Consider the following 15,052-nt stretch of genomic DNA (forward strand, 5'->3'; position numbering starts at 1 on the left):
TTTCTTCCATCCACCTCTCCCAAAACCTACTTATCCTTTAAGGCTCAGTTCAAGTCTGATCTTCTCCATGAACCTCATTATTCCATCCCTCATGGAACTACCTCTCTTCCATTTATTCCTAAAGCAAATATAATGAGCAAATATTGCACCACTAGTAAGTTGTATCCATCCCCTCATAGTGTTCACTAGTGTTTCATATGTGTTCATTTTTCCCTATAGCTAGCTAAACTTTGAAGATGAGAATTATGTATTCCATTTCTTTGTATCCTCTAGGCAAGTGGTGTCAAAGAAAAAGATAGACACTATGCCATATATAAAGATCCCTCAGGGTTACAAATTGATTTTGAAAAACACATATTAGTATCTATATCTTGTTGGATTTTTCTTACTTTAGTTAAATATTTCCTTTCGTTAAATAAATGATTATATGTTAATCTGGTTTTGTAATGGAGTGTTGTTGGCCTTTAACATTTACCCCTGCCCTAGGCAATTAGCACAGTACCAGACCAATACAATAATAGCTGTATGATGAATATTTATTTATAGAATGGTTACTCCAATGAATAATATGAGGACACCAGGTTAGATGTTCTTTAACACCATTACAGACCCTGAAATAATGGAAAGAAAGAGAAGAGAAGAGACAGGAAGAGGAAGTGGAAGTAATAAGCATAATAATCTATGTGCCAGGTTAAGTGCTAAGTGCTTTCTAAAAAGTTATATCTCTTGATCCTCACAACAACCCTATGAAGTAGGTGCTATTATTATCATCCCCCTTTTTACAGATTAAGAAATTGAGACAAACAGAAATTAACTGACTGAACTCAGGGTTTCCAGATTCCAGATCATGATTGTTGATTGTTCCACCAACTGCCAGGTAAATCATATTGATTTTAAATAATTGGATACCACAGAGAACTTTTTGGACTATAGTTGAGCTTTTTGCTATCATAAATATACTGATACTTGTTAATTTAAAATAGAGGAATTGGGTTTCTTCATTAAATTAACAATAGAAAAAAATTTTGTTGATCCTGATTTGTGATCTCATTTATATGGGGAATTTCCAGTGTGGCAACTCCTTCTATCTTTACACATGGGAAACCTGTCTGTACTTAATAGTTTTAGAGAGTTGTGCTGAGGTACTAAGAGGTTAAGTAACTTCATAAGAGTCCCATTGATAAGATATGAACCCAGATAGTTCCAACTCCAAGGCTGGTACTCTATCTACTACATCACATTTCATACTACCTTTCCAATGAAGATATAAGGTCAAAATTATGTTGAGGCCCTCTCCCTCACTAATTATACCAAACCATAGAAGGTGGTAAATTAGCTTTTTCTTATGTCAAAAAATCCTCAGTATCAAATTAAATGTGTACCTTCTTCAAACCTAGAAAAGTAATTTGTTTTTCAAGTTTTTTTTTAATTGGTAGGTGCTATTTATCAGACAACAAGAGTAGGAAGAAAAGGAAGAGTTTGGCAAGACATCTCTGGCAGATATGACATGATTATTGTCCTTGGAAAAGATGCAACATAAAAATATTTCTCAAATTTTGGCTATCACTCTCTCTGCTTCATTTATTTGACCACACATCATTCTCTGTGTTAAAATGGTCCAGTTAGCAAGACCAGCTAATATAATAAATCTATGCATTGAATTTTTGGCAAAGTATCCATATCTAACAGAAGTAAGATGGAGAGATTAAGAAACTAAAGAAAGAGAGGAACTAGTAACCTTAAGATCAGCACTTTAGAATACTTAGGTAGCTTTGCTGAACAAATAAAGTCATGCCAGATTTCAATGTGCTGTGCCCAGTTTCTGAGATCTTTGCTTTCAGAAGCATAAAAACTGCCACAAATTGAGTTCCTTCACAATTATCCACTGCTTTCACCCCAGGGTAAAAACACAGTCAACAATTGTTAGTATTTAGAAATGTCCTCATTTCAAATTTGAAAGAAAAATATAAATAAACAGGGAAGGGGGGGAGAGATGAGGACAGAGATTTATTTCCATCTGCAAGCAATCATTTCTTCTCTCTGAACTATAATTGTACCTAGAATGATCATCAATAATGAAAAATCACAGAAGCAAACAAACAGGACCTAGTCATTTTGAAATATGCTTCTCTAGATTCTCAGGAGGGGAGGGCAGAATAAAGCACCCCTGCTTAGGAATATAAAAACACACAAATGTATATGCACACATGCACATACATCCCAATTCCACACACACACTAAGCAGCTAAAGGTTATGAATGATTAAAATTCTATCTTTAACATTTTTTTAAAATCAGCTTACACTCATTCATCTGATGATCTCATTCTTCTTCAAGAGACTCATGTTATTATCGAGTCCCTCCACATTAATAGCTTCAGTTACTGAATCATAAGCCTTCACCACCTGTCTTCTGACAAATGAATAACCAGGATCCCTCCCTTCCCCCTTTCGCCATCTCAGGACAATGCAACATCAATATCTACTCAAGATATCTAGTATTTTTAAAGACTGTTTTCAGTAATTGGACTGTGCCCTCTATAATGACCCTCCAGAAGTTTATGTATTATGATTTCCCTTACTTGTGCTAAGCACCCACATCTTACATTCTTCTCCTATGTCTTGACATTTCAAAACTTCACTTATTTCTGTATCTGCTACTTCACTTTTTATTAATGACATACTAGTGAAATAATGAATTCAATTGTAGTATCCATTTGTCTTTGCCTCATAGTATATCTTTTATATACAAATTAGATATATGGGAGCAATTCCTTCTTCTTACTTTTCTACCCACCCAAAGCTCAAAGCTTTTTCTTTACATTATCTTGTAGTATTTAACATTTCATTGAAAATGAAAACATCACAGCCCTCCCAAATAAATGTCATCTAACCCAACCCAATGCAATCTAATATGTATTTATTAAATGCTTGGTATGTTTAAGGTACTGCTCCATAATAATAACAACAATAACAATTTAAGCATTCCAGAACCTGCACTCTATCTACCACACCACCTGGCTGTCCCTAGTAGAAAGTCAGAATACAAAGGCAAAAGAAACATCCCATGACCTCCATGAGCTTCCATTCTACTAAAAGAGGTCAAATCCAATCCTTTCCCATTTCTATTAGCTTTCACAGCTCTCCCTTTGTAATTATTCTTCTTAGGTACGCTTGGAAGACTTGTCCTGTTCTGGATATTGGACAATGCTCTTGTGCTTTCCCAATCACCAATGGAGTGAAGCAGAGCTATGTGCCTGCTCCCATGTTTTTTAGCATGTGCTTTTCAGTAATGTTGTCAGATGCTTTCAATAAAGATTAAAATGGCATCAAAGTCAGCTACAACACTGATGCTAAATAATTATTTGACTTGAAAAAGCTATATGTCAAGACTAAAGTGAAGGGACAATTGTGGCATGACTTTATATTTGTAGATGATTGTGCACTTAATGCAGCCTTTGAGACTGAGCTACAACAGGGCATAAATCAATTCTCTGTCATTTGTGTTCATTTTGTCCCGAGAAACAACACAAAGAAAACAGGTTTTCCACTAGCCAGCACTGTACCATTCATATATGGAACCATCAGTTATAGCAAATGAGAAATGGTGAATGTTGTGGGTAAGTTCACTTACCTTGCAACATACTTTCCAGGGATGTACACCTAGATGAGGTTGACATATGAATTGTCAGGGCTAACTAAGTGTGTGGGAGGCTTGGAGGGAAGGTGTGAGAGAAAAGTATTAGTCTGCCTACCAAACTGAAGGTCTCCAGGTCCATTGTGTTGAACTCATTGTTATATGTCTATGAAACCTGGACACCAGTTGCCACACCAGAAAATTCAATCACTTTCCTTTAAGTTATTTTAGGAAGATTCTGAAGATCACCTGGCAAGATAAGTACTGGACAATGAGAACTTTTCTCAAGCTAAACTACCAAGCATTCACTTTACTACAGAAAACCCAACTGTACAACATGGCTTGGCCATGTTGTTTGAATACAAATGTACTTCTGCCTAAAAACACTACTTTGTGGAGAACTCACACAAGGCAAGCACTCACAAGAGTTGTGAAGCAGCTATCCAAGGACACTTCTCAAGGTCTCTCTAAAGAACTTTAGCATCAATTGTGAGACATGAGAGATACTGTCAAAGGGCCATGCAGTATGGCATGGCATGCCTGCATCAAAGAAGCACCATGCTCAATGACAAAACAAAATTGCAATAACTCAGAAGAAACAAATTTAGTTATAAACAAAACAAATTAATTCATTTTATAGCTCACAATGTTTTTTATCTCTTGTTTATTCATAAAGTATTCTCCTGTTCATAAATCTGATAGGTAATATGTTCCCAATTCTTCTCATTTGCTTATGATGCTCTCCTAGGTATAACTAGGTCATTTATCCATTTGGATCTTATGTTGGTAAATAGTGTAAGATTTTGGTCTATATCTAGTTTCTGACAGACTTCTTTCCAGTTGTCCCAATAATTTTTACCAAACAGTGAATTATTATTCCAAAAACTTGGATTTTTAGTTTTGTCAAACACAAAGTTACTATAATCTTTTATAATTATTTCTTGTATGTTCTGTTCTACTGATCTACTTTTCTATTAGTCAAGACGAGATAGTTAAAATCACTAATGCTTTATAATATAATTCAAGTATTACTAAACTTTCCTTTAGGTTTTCTCACTGATTCTTTGGCATTATTAACCTTTTTTAAAATCAATTTTATTATTTTAATAATTTTTGATGATTTAATTGGGATGAAAATGAATAAGTAGATTAAGTTAGGTAGAAATATCATTTAAATTTTATTGGTTCTGACCAATCATGAGAAATTATTATTTCTGCAATTATTTAAGTCTGGTTTTATTTGTATAAAAAAGAACTTTATAATTAGAATCATCTAGCTTCTGGGTTTGTTTTTAATATATATACTCCTAAACTTTTTATGCTGTCTATGGTTGGTTTAAATGAGTTATCTCTTAGTATCTCTTCTTGCAAGAATTATTGGTGATATATAGAAATGCTAATGATTACTGTGTGTTTATTTTTATCCTACTTCTTTGATAAATTATTGATAATTTCAACTAATTTTTAGTTGAATACAGTAAATTGAAATATTTTTTGTAGAAATAAAACTAATGTAGTCAAGATTCTAAGCAATAAGTTGGGAATATATGTATATATCTACAGTTTTCAGATAGAGGTATTATATCTAAAATATATAGTGAATTTTGTCAAATATATAAGAAAATGAGCCATTTACCAATTGATAAATGATGAAAAGATATGAATAGACACTTTTTGAATGAAGAAATCAAAGCTATATATAACTACATGAAACATACTCCAAATCATTATTGATTAGAGAAATGCAAATGAAAACTCACCAAAAATCATCTCACGCCTATTAGATTGGCTAAAATGATAAAAGGGTAAAATGACAAATGTCTGATTGAATATAAAAAATGGAGACTCTAATACACTGATCCCACCATTTGGGAGAGGAATCTGGAATTATGCCCAAAGATTTTTAAACTGTATATTTCTTTTGACCCAGTCATACCCCTATTAGGTGTATTTCCTAATGTGATAAGAAACAGGAAAAGAAAGTAAATGTTCTAAAATATTTCTAGCAGCTCTGTTTGTGGTAGCAAAAAAAAATAAAAAATAAAAAACTAGATAGAAATTGAAGAGATGTCCATCAATTGGGGAATGACTAAACAGGTTGTGTGGCATTTGATTATAATGGAATACTACTGTACTATAAGAAATGATGAAAAGGTTAATTTTGGAAACAACATGGAAAACTATATGAAATTATGAAAAGTAAAATGAGAAGAGAACATTATATACAGCAACAGAAATATTAATTTTAAAAATGATTTATGCATGTCCATGTCCATAGAAAGAACTAATTAATAAAAATAAGACATATTTTTACATATATATTTGTCAAATGATGCCTTTTTAATGGGGAGAAGTGAGAAATGAAAGGAGTTAACTGGGTAGTTTAAAATCCCAAATAAACAAACAAAAAAGAAAACAAAGCAAATTTAGAGACATCTCCATTCCAAATGTTGATGTAGGTTATTTGTGCCTGACCTATGTTAAAGCCTGTATTGATCTGATCAGACATAATCGGGCACACTGTACATTGACCTTGACATAGTGATATAATTTTTGTACTTTTTAGTATGAAGGACAACAATGAACTTTTTCTTTTTCCTTGAATCTATTGCATCCTCACTTGTCCCATCAAGGCATACACCTTGAAAGCAAAGAGTCATTTCCAGTTTACCTTGTGTACCCAGTGAGTCATACATAGTAGAGTTGTACTGTGCTGCTTTCCATGGCATTGGTTTTTAAATGCATCTTTTTTCTCTAATTTCTTCCTCCCATAGAATTTACTTACAGTCATGTTTTTTTTTCCCTTTCAACACCCTTGTCCTTCTACTATGTTGTTCTTTGTCCAATGTTCTCCTAATGACCTTAAACAATATAGTTAGTTCATTTTTATATTCTTCTACATCCAATGAATGTCCACTTTTCTCTACCTTGTTACTGAGAAGAGCTCACATCATGTTTTAGACAACCAGTTAAAAACACTCATTTCTTTATTGGTTTCTCTGGTCCTGAGAAGCTCATGAAATCAAAACAGAAAAAAAATAATTAATCTAAAGAGAGCTTATCATTTCTTCCTCACACAAGAATCAGTAATTGGACTGGTTCATTTATTCACAGAATCAAAAGATTATAGAATTAGAAGGGGCCACAGCAATCATCTAGTCCAATCCAGAGACCAATGAAATTCCTACTATAATATTCCCATTAAGCAGTCATGAAGAAGAATCTACTACCTTCCAAGGGAGGTTGTCCCACTTTTAAATAGATTTTATGGCTAGAAAGGGAAGTAAGTCAGAAAAGTAGCTAGAGCACCAGGCTTGGAGTTGGGAAATTCAAATCCAGCCTCAGACAATTAGTACCTATGTGAACCTGGGCAAATCACTTAAATTTGTTTGCCTCACTTTCCTCATCTATAAAATAAAATGAAGAAGGAAATGGAGAACTACTACAGTATCTTTGCCAAGAAAATCCCAAATGGAATCACAAAGAGTTGAATACAACTGAAAGGACTGAACAACAACAGAATTATTTGAAAGGTCATCATGACATCAAAATTAAATTTATCTCTTTGCAACTTCCACCTATTGTTCTTGGTTCTTCCTTCTGAGACCAAGCAGAATAAGTCTAATTCCATTTCCACATGACAGCCTAATGGCAATACTTCAAGTCAACTGTCTTCTATCCCTTGAATCTTCTTTACTCTAGACTAAATATATCATGTCTACTAGATCCACTTTCTGTGCTAGGTGTGGAGACATACAGACAAAGACACAATTCCTGCCCTTTAGGACATAGAATGTAAACAAAGTAAATGCTAAATAATATTTCTGAGGGAAGGTGTAGGATCTGGTGGGTATAAGAAAAATCATCTTCCTGTGCAATAGGTATGGTAAACAAGAATGTAATGTAGAGGGTTCAACAAATAGGCCAGTTTGAACAGAATGAATAAAGGTGAAAAATGTGTTGGATCCCCCAACACCACCAGTACCATATTGACTTGGGGGTTAATGCAGTATCTGATGGCTTTGGCCCTGCTCAGGACTCCCAAACTCAAGTGATCCACCAGTCTCAGCTCTCAATCAGCTCTGCATCTCTAGTAGCAGAGATTTACTGCCATAACCAGTGTGGATGCTATATATTTGGAATAATTGCCTATATAATAATGGCAATGTTTATGATATATGCCTACAGATTTATCTGTATATGTGATGATATGTACCAGAATGACAAATTTTCTCTGGGGGAAATTGTACTAGATGCCCTGAGGACCTCATTTCCCACAATGATCAGAACTTAAAAAACCCTGGTCTCTGTATAAGCTCACAGTTGGGTAGTATCACCATATAAGAACTCAAAATATTGAAGTGTTTGACAAGGTGGGAGATTTAACCATTACAGTGGCATGGACATGGTAAAGTAGTGCTGAAAGAAGAGGACGTAGAAGACATATACAGAGCTATACAGCATCAGGGGGCAGAGGGTAGAGAAGATCACCAAGGAAAAGAATATTTTTCAGGGCACTGTGAAACTTCGCTATCACATCTTGACCATGCTGACTTTAGAGACAAGGTAAGAAGCTTTCAACACTCTGCCCTAAGGAACTCCCAAGAATGAGGCTCTAAGGGACAATGAATGACAGCACCCAAAGCTTCCATCACTGGAACCATACAAAATTATGTTCCCTCCCACTACAACAGAGAGTCAGAGGGATTAAAAGAGAATAAAAATATAAATCCTTTAGAGAAATAAGAGATGGAATTCCTCTCTATATAGGTGAAGAGAATATTTAACTTTTTTATTTCTTTCCTGGTTATTTATGCTATTTCATGACTTAATTAAATGCCTTAGCTCCTGGATTTATGTATAATTTGATAATAGATCAGAGGTAGGGACTGGGCCATGCATTGAATAAATGATTACCTCCAAACAACTACACTAAATCTGGTAATTGTGAGAGGAACCTACATTATCATAAACTTATAGAATACCAAGCAACAGGAAGCTGTTGCTGACTGAAGTTTGCAAACAAAATAAATTTCTGTTCATTATAACAATTTTTTTGACCTTCACAGAGACACAAACCATGTCTGAATATCTAAAAAAATGTTTAAGAAATTTAAAAATAAACAGATAAATAAATGCATTTAGATATTCACATATCTGAATGCAGGGGCAGATTGAAATGATCTCTTGAAAACCTTTCCAACTGGATGCTTCTGTGCTTTCAAAAGCATTAAATAACACCTGTATTTGGTTGTGAATGGGCACTACTATTTGTTTGAGAAATAAGAAACAGGAAGGTTATGTGTATTATCCACAATCATCCAAAAGAAGAGTAGGAAAATTGGGAAAAGAATTTCTGATCTATGATTCCTATTGTAGTTTTTATAGCTCTAGACTTTTTTTATATTTCTCCTATTTCCATTATACTTTCCTCATCTACTTCCAAAGCTATCTCCCTTTACTCATAGATGAAGCATATCTATGTACTAAACCTATAATTTAACATTTCCCATTTTTAAAAGTAAATTATTCTTCCCCAGAGCATTTTTATAATGAACAGAAATGTATTTCATTTATAAATTTAAGGTATGTAGTTGGTTATATAAAAAAGAATTGCTCACCTTCAAAAATCTTGTGCCTACCTGAATTATCATTTTCTTATAAGAATAGCTTAAAGTCATCAAGATAAGGTCTCTGTAGATCTCCCTCATTCCATCATCTCTGTGAGACAAAAGATAGCTAGACTATAGAAGATCATATAAACTGAGGTAAACACTGATAAACAGAAGGTTGAAAAGGAGAATCCAATTATACTCTGGGGAGAAGAAAGTTGTTTAATAGGCAGAGAAAGATGGGCTTCAGTGAATGAGGTACCCAACCATGATGAACCACACAGAGTCACTGTAATACTCCTCTTACTCTACAGCTCATGGATGATTGCAAATCTCCTAAGGGAAGGAGGAAAGAGAATAAGCATTTCTATAGCACTACTATGGACCAGGCACTGTGCTAAATACTTTACAAATATTACCATTTTGATCTCATAACTCCTAAATAGAGAGAGATCAATCTTCATCTTGACCAGTTACTGATCAAAACCATCCAATGGCCATGTTTTTATTTCATTTTCAGGGATTAACATTGAAATCTCAAGGAAAAAAAATCACAATCATGGAAATGCAAGTTCTAGACTTGCTTTTCACTACTTGTGTGACCTAGATAAAGTAATTTTATCCCTTTTGTCTTCAGTTTCCTTATCTTTAAAATAAAGAGATTGGAGAAGATGACCTCTAAAATCTCCATCAGCTACAACATCCTATGGTTTTATGATTCTTAGGGAGAGACAACAGTGCACAGGAGAAATGAGGCTGTCCTTGGATTTAGAAATACCTGTGTTTTAGTCATGTCTTTCACATGGTAGCTATGTGATTAAAGGCAAATGACTTAAACTTCTCCATGTCCAAGGAAATGACTATAATTAGAGGAGTTATGGTGGATGTGGTGGTAGTTACAGAGGCTTTGGAATGGGACAGAGAACAAAAGTGTTGCAACCCTCCCCTTCTCATCCCTAGATGCCATGCACCCTTTGACTCTGCCCACCCCCAGGCCCCACTGGGATGATGGTGAAATATTTCCTAGAGCAGAGCATGTCCCAGGGGCTCTTGGATCTAAGTACTGGCTGTCTTCTGGCAGAACTACCCAAATAACTACAGCAAACATGCTGACAGAGGACATTGTGCATCAGGAAGTGACACCTTACATGAAGCTGCTGTCCAGATTTCTAACAAAGACAAAGAGGATGCCCAACTGGGCAGAGAGCTTCTTCCTTGGTAATGTAGCTCACTCAGTATACATCCTCAAGGACTCTATCATGGACCCACATAACTAGGCCATGATCATGTTTACCTAGAACATCAATCATGCCTGGTTGGTGGTGGTGGAAGAAAGATGTGTTTCCTATGTGAACCATGAAAATAAGGGCTGGACTGAAATCCAAAGGGAGGCATTGGTCCCTTCCAGTTTGCTTCGGTGGCCACAGCCATACAGGAGTTTGACCTGGCTAGATTCAAAAGTAATATGACCAAGACCATCAAAGGCTTCAAGTATATCTTGGCCAAACTTTAAGGTGAAACTCCTTATAAGATACTTGCTGAAAGAGCTAAGGAAGAAACAGAAGGCAAAGAAAACTGCTCTGGAAGCTATGGAGAAGGCCAAGGACCTAGCCAGCAGAGGCAGCCACCGAGAAGCAACAGCAGTAACAGCAGCTCTATGTTTAAAAGAACCACCCTGCTGCCTCCCCTGATCCAAAAGATCCCAGTTGCACTCCCAAATCATCAGTCCCCAAGGCTGAGAGTCTCCTGGTAGGACTTGAGCCTGGAGCCCAAAGACCCAAACCCCAAAGAGACAATCAGCCCAGTGCAGACTTGCAGATAATCCAGCTCTTATCCCATTATCTACCCTGTGTCTGAGTTGTAATTCATCTTCAAAAATCTATTTTCAAACCTGAAAAAAACACACCTTTGAGTACTCATGGAAGGAGTTTCAATATCAGTTTTCAAACCAAATTAAATTACCAATCTCCAGACCCTGGTCCAGAAAGAAAGAGAAGGATAGATACAGATAGAGATAAAGGCAGATCCAGAAAGAGAGATAGAGATATATAATTATACATATGTATAGAGAGGTGAATATATATATGTACATATATATGCCTGTATGAATATATAAATACTTATCCACATGCATATGTATGTATATGTCCCTGGATATAAGGCATTCAGAACCTAAATTCTAATTCAAGTCCATGTGGTTTGAGCACCCTGCTGGTTATTGGAAGGGGGAATAAGAGAGACTTCAGACTCTCTTAGCTTTACTGTTTCATTTTAAGCAACTAGCTAGGAAAATCTTGGACTTAATGAGCCCTTCTTTTGTCCTTGGCAGGAGCAACAGAATGCAGCTGTCAGGCAGGGAGACTTGTACCGGAGGCATCCAGTTTCTCAACATTTCTTCAGCAAGTAACAGGGTTACCAGCACAGGGATTCTGACAACCAATGAAGAACATATTTTATATAAAATTCTCTCACATAAGATACAAGGAATTATCTCTTCTTTAAAATTTCATCTTCTTTATTGAGTGTCTTTGTGGAAAATAAATAATTTTTTGGTCCAAGGATAAGAAAAGTAGCATTGATAGTCCAGCTCTCTGCTTGCTGCCCATCCCCCTTGAAGTTCCCATGAAACCAGTTAAGTTTCTTCAAAGGTTCTCCTCATCCAGCAATTGTCAGGACATATCATATGCAAGGGTTAGAGTAGGGGTGGAGCAAGGATCAGAACTCTCTAAAGAAGAAACCTTTCTACAGAATCAGAATTCTAGAGAGGATGGCAAAATTTTTATTCTAAGTCATTTGAAATGACCAATTGAAAACTTTTAAAGAAAGTGGAGTTATGCAAAAAAAAAAAAAAAACAACTTGAATATTCCCAGTAGATCTGTGTTTGAATCAAAAGATCCTTCTCTCCAACAATGCAAACTATAACCCTGCATGTCACCATTCCATGCATCACAGACTTTCCCAGGAGGACCCAACCACTTCTAGGTAGTTTGGGGCAAATTTGGATGCTGTTAATTAACTATTTGATGCTCATTAGAAAAAAGAAAAAGCATGGGGTTTTTCTTCCTTTGTCCATGGTTCCTCTAAATCCACCTAATCTGCTAGAAACCATGTCTCTCACTGCCACAAAGATCCCAGAAGCATTCACAGGTTGCCTAGCAGTTATCCTCTGTTGTGACAATGGGCAAGATATCTAACATCTCGGAACCCTGGACAGCTCTCTAGAACTATAAATTCACATTCATGAAATCACAGGCCTTGAACACTGACATCATAATCCCTACCCTATATACCTTCTCAGGTTGTAATGAGGAGTAAATGAAATCTATATGAATCTCTATAATATATATGTGTGTATGTGGACAAATGTGTATAAAGGTGAATGCATGCATACATATAAGTTATATTCACACACATATGCATATATATATATATATATATATATATATATATATAATATGGAAGGACATTGTAAACCCTAAAGAACTATACACATTCTTGTGATACTTGCAAAAATGTGAAATTCATTTCAAATTTTCTAGGAGGACAAAAGTTTGGTGCTTTTTTTTATTCTAATGAGCATCACAAATTTGCCCCAAACTACCTGGAAGTGGTTAGATCCTCCTGTGACAATCTGTGACACCCACTTTGAAAGTGGAGCCAAAACTGAATCCTTGTCAGTTGCTTCTCATCCTCTTTTCATCAGAACTCCAGCTGTTGGGATGAGGACTAGAGTAGCCCTGGAGATTTTCTCAAAACAAACTTACCTGGTGATTCCCCAGAGTGCCTCAGCCCCCACCACAACATAGGAAAATGTTCCAAATAGTTTACCCTGTTAAATGACTTCTGTCCCCTGAAGTCATCCTTAGACCCCAGAGAAAATGCACACATCCTTTCAAGAGGAGGAATATCTCAGATCTTCCAGAAGTTTGTTTTCAGAAACATGTTCACACTGGAAACCCCATCTTCACTACAGTGTTACTCTCAAAGAAGAAAGGATACACTTTGTAAACTTTCTTTTTTTAATGAATCAAGTGATTCATATATGAGACAAAGCTCTGCATTATATATATATATATATATATATGGGTATCTCTATTGGTATAGGTATAGAAGTATGGGTGAGTGTGTGCACACGTGCACGTGTGTTCGTATTTGTGGGCATGTGTCTGTGTATGGGATAAAGAAAACATTTAAATATGATGTCAATTTCATTTTCTGTTAGTACAAAATGCCTCTGTTTCTGGAAAGTACTATAATAAGCTGAATGCCTATAGTGGGCAATTCAAGTGCTAAACAATGAAAATTGCTTCTATTACCTCCATGGAATCTTACAAAGGGTAATTTTCCCTCTTTGTGTCTTTCACTCCTTTCTCAATAGTTGCCCCAGTCAGGGCTTCCTGATTCCTCAGAAAGTCAACTAGCAGGCATTGCCTCTATGACTGTCCCTGAAGCTTTGACCCTCCACAAATGAGGAAATTTATAGGCAAGATAAAGAAAATAAGAATCTGAAGTTGGTCAGATGTAATGGCTGCTCTTGCTCTTCATATATTCCCTTCAAAATGGAATCTTTTTGTTCACCCTCCTCCCTTTTGGATCTCTGTACAATCTAAAAGCTAGTGTGAGTTAAAGAATGGTTTGGATTTTTCTTTCAAAGCATTCCTTTGTGCACTTAATAATTCTCTTGTATCTTTTTCCTTACATATAAATAGCTCCAAAAATATGATCTGCTCTAGGTTACTTGCACATTTTCAATCTTTCCTCAGTCTCATATGCTAGTAAATGAGTAGTACCCTTCTCTAAGATATCTATTATTAATGAGCTTCTCTATTTGCACTGAAGCAACAACAATGACCAAAAGGGCCTATAAGGAACTGAAATTACTGCTCTGCAGCAAAGCATCTGGTGTTCTTGAATACAAACAGGTTACAGGAGTCTAAGAGAAGAAAGAGTAGTGAGCCAAAACAGTATTGGTTCTGAGATCAGAGAACCTGGGGATCCTAGCACTACTTCTCACAATCTGTAAAACCTTGGGAAATTTAATTCAATAAGCATCCACTAAAGGTCCACTAGGAGCAAGAGCATGAGCAAGGCAATAAGGATTCAAAGACAAAAGTAAAAATGGTCTCAACCTTCTTGGATTTTACAACATATTTTAAGTCCCTTTTCTGAGTCCTACAAAAAGAAAATGAGGATTAGTTGGTCTATGAGATCCTTTCATTCGACACCCAATATTTCACCTAAATATCAACTCCAAAAAATCATCTCAGAACAGCTGGTTTCTATCTCTTTCTTTCTGCTGAAATTTGTGCAGTAGAAAGAGCAGTAACGTCCATCCCTCATTTTTTAAGAGGACCAGTGACATTATGGAGTGATGTCTTGACTTCCACATGAATTGGATTTAAGTAAGGCAGAGTTACACAAAGTCATCAGCCTCATTTTCTCTTCCAGAGTTATCAAAGTCCACTGGCAAGACAAAATTCAGGATGATTATTGATAGCACAGAATGCAGTGGCTCACCTTGGCATCTTTGATGTCTCACCAAGCTCTAGACATTCCACAGTGTCTACTTTAACTGCCTTCATTAACCTTTGGAAAACTGATCTCATTTGCCATTCTTCAGGACAAAGTCTTACATGCTTGGAGTAGACATCTTCCTTAACTCACCAAAAGGCTTGGAGCCTGTCAGTTGCCCTCAACATGATTCTAGACTATCTACTAAAACAGTTTTGCCAGAGTGTGGTCAGCTACTTGGAGTCACAGGTGAGAGATGGGTAAAACATAGACACCAAAGATGAGTAAGCAGA

General features: G+C 35.9%; 1 protein-coding gene and 1 pseudogene across 6 annotated transcripts in view; one reads left to right on the plus strand and one right to left on the minus strand.

Annotated features, from left to right (window-relative positions):
• Positions 1-15,052, minus strand: part of INPP4B (inositol polyphosphate-4-phosphatase type II B) — a 1,027,382-nt gene that overhangs the window by 876,794 nt on the left and 135,536 nt on the right. The window lies entirely within an intron of this gene.
• On the plus strand, positions 7,591-11,654 carry LOC100617681 (PRELI domain-containing protein 1, mitochondrial-like; annotated as a pseudogene).

This window comes from Monodelphis domestica, chromosome 6 (genome assembly GCF_027887165.1).
Source record: "Monodelphis domestica isolate mMonDom1 chromosome 6, mMonDom1.pri, whole genome shotgun sequence".
Taxonomy (NCBI): Eukaryota; Metazoa; Chordata; class Mammalia; order Didelphimorphia; family Didelphidae; genus Monodelphis; species Monodelphis domestica.